The sequence below is a fragment of the Sphaeramia orbicularis genome, chromosome 21 (assembly GCF_902148855.1).
Source record: "Sphaeramia orbicularis chromosome 21, fSphaOr1.1, whole genome shotgun sequence".
NCBI classification, from domain to species: Eukaryota; Metazoa; Chordata; class Actinopteri; order Kurtiformes; family Apogonidae; genus Sphaeramia; species Sphaeramia orbicularis.
The window spans coordinates 13,611,113-13,613,894 of record NC_043977.1 but is presented as its reverse complement, the minus strand read 5'-3'; the positions used below and the strand labels follow the sequence as shown (position 1 = coordinate 13,613,894).

The window sequence follows — 2,782 nt, the reverse complement described above, 5'->3', positions numbered from 1 at the left end:
CATAAAAGTTCAGTTGAATAACCTCTCAACGGCATGTCGGTTTCGACCCAGTAAATGTTGACACCATGGCAAAGTGGCCCTATTGTTTATCTGTTGCTAGTACCCACTTCAATGATGATTCTGGGCATAGCAACGTGATTGCCATTTTAAGGCTGTGTATTCAAAATTACTAATATTTCCCCAAATAGTGATCCTATCATCTTGCGTTTTTGCGAGTCTCTTCCTTGACCAAAAATACATAAATTGACAAACTGCAGCAGTCATCTGTCTGTCTATCTGTCTATCTATCCTCTGCATTTCGCATTTTCAGTGAAAATCAGGTATTTTCCTTTATTTAATTTAGTGATCATGTAGATATTCATAAAAGTTCAGAGGAATTTCAGAGGTTATTATATCAAAACAGAGAAAAATTGTCTCTTTCAGCAAAACATATCCATAATATAACATAAAAAGTTCAGTTGAATAACCTCTCAACTGGCATGTCGGTTTCTACACATGAAATTTGACACCATGGCAAAGTGGCCCTATTGTTTATCTGTTGCTAGGTAACCCACTTCAATGATGATTCTGTGATTCTGGGCATAGCAACGTGATTGGCCATTTTAAGGCTGTTGTATTCAAAATTACTAATATTTCCCCAAATATTGATCCTATCATCTTGCCGTTTTTGCGAGTCTCTTCCTTGACCAAAAATACATAAATATGACAAACTGCAGCAGTCATCTGTCTGTCTATCTGTCTATCTATCTATCTTTCTATCTATCCTCTGCATTTCGCATTTTCAGTGAAAATCAGGTATTTTCCTTTATTTAATTAGTGATCATGTAGATATTCATAAAAGTTCAGAGGAATTTCAGAGGTTATTATATCAAAACAGAGAAAATTGTCTCTTTCAGCAAAACATATCCATAATATAACATAAAAACAAGTGTCTAGATCCACTGTCATGGATCCAACTCCATGGGTTTTACTGGTGAATCAATGTTGTAGAAGATAACAGTGTTTCCATGATAACTACAGAGCCTCTGAACGTCCAAATGGGTCATATCTGATGACTGAAAGATGATAAACTGTATTTTACCTTAATTATTTCCATGTATTGACAGGATTAGTGGTTAAAAAGTTGGTTAAACGTTTATATGGATTGATGTTTTTGACTATTTGGGTCTTAAACTAGAAATACTGCACCTTCAACAAATTAATAATCAGAAATCATGCAGCAAACAGAATACTTGGTAAAAAAAACAAACAAAAAAAAAAAAAACCCCATAAACAAAGCATTATAATAAGTTATTTCTTTGCGTATTTGTTTGTTTTGGCAGCGTCCCAGCTGTAGCTGTTATCAGTGTCTGGACAGCATGTTTTCCAAGCGCCATCTCTGTGTGGAAACTTTCCATAATTTTAATATGTACATACAAAATGTGAACAAATATATTCCATAAGTCTCATGAAACATTCATCACAAGCGATAGGCGGTAATGATTCTGGCGTCACATTGCTCAGGAAAATATATGGCTCCTAATACTATGCCATCAAGCATATTTGGTCTCCCAATATATCATACATAATGTGGGCCTGAATCCCAATCGGACGCAGACGTTTACGATCCGCCACTTTCCCTCGTCAAGACGGATAGATTTCAGGTTCAGTTTACAAAATGAACCGGTCACTTGGGAGGTATAATGTCTAGCTGTGCTTATTGTCACTAAAAGCTTCATCATATCACATGCTAATGATGCAAACTATATTATTACGCAAAGTTGTCATTAAAGCTTATTACCTTAAAGTTTGTTATGTTGACGTAAATTAATATAAATACGGAAGTCAGAGCTGCAAAACCTCTATTTATGCTTTTATTAGTTAACTTATTAACTTAACTTAACCCAGGCGTAAACAAATGTAGTTTTCTTTAACAAAAACCTTTAATTCTTTACAACATACAACTATTTTTGTAGTGATTTATCACCATTTATTGTAAGATTTTTTGTATTGTTTTTGTATTTTTCAGTGAAAAAGGTATTTTCAAGAGGATTCTGTTGGGTTTCTGTAAATTGGCGTTGAGTCTGGTTTTGACCAACGTAAAGTGTCATGAGATAACTTTTGTTGTGATCTGGCGCTATATAAATAAAATTTGATTGATTGATTGATTGATTGATTGATTGATTTGTAAGTCGCTTTGGAAAAAAGCGTCTGCCAAATGCATAAATGTAAATTTTCCTGTATTTTCCTGTAATTTTCATGCATGAATTATCAGAACCTTAGCCAAGATTTTTTTTACCTGATTGTTTTCATTTCTCTTTAAGCATGGAAAAAAAACAAACAAACAATGCGATTGAAATTTTTTTAATGAACGTATTTTTCCTGGAGTTAGAAAAACCATGAAACAAAGAAACATGTATATCAGAAAGTGATGTAGTGTGTGACAGTTATAAAATAAAACATTTTCAATGCAGCTAATCTGATGTGACAAGTTGTTACTCACGTCATGGAGCTAATATGCAAAAAAAAATAAAGTTTAAGAAAACTGTTTTTCTTATAGTTTAATTGTAATTAGCAAATGATTTACACTCAAACGTATTATTGCAGATCAGGTTTATCCAAAACAGCAAAGTTACAGTAATGGTATGAATGGCAGTGTATGGGATGGTGCATAAGCGTCCACTGTGTTGGTTAAAATGGAACTAAAACAACAAAACACGTGAATATACAAGAGAACAGCTGGAGAAGAACTGTCCACTGGAGTGACCAGTATGCATGAAAGGGTTAATTTTTACCTCTGCCA

The 2,782-nt window shown here is 33.8% G+C and overlaps 1 long non-coding RNA gene across 1 annotated transcript in view; it reads right to left on the bottom strand.

The window, feature by feature from the left end:
• LOC115412633 (uncharacterized) overlaps positions 1 to 1,029 on the bottom strand; it is a 2,020-nt gene extending 991 nt beyond the window's left edge. The window contains exon 1 of the long non-coding RNA XR_003934359.1: positions 1,019 to 1,029. This is a non-coding gene — a long non-coding RNA (uncharacterized LOC115412633). The remainder of the gene's footprint in view (positions 1 to 1,018) is intronic.
• Positions 1,030 to 2,782: the final 1,753 nt, after the last annotated feature.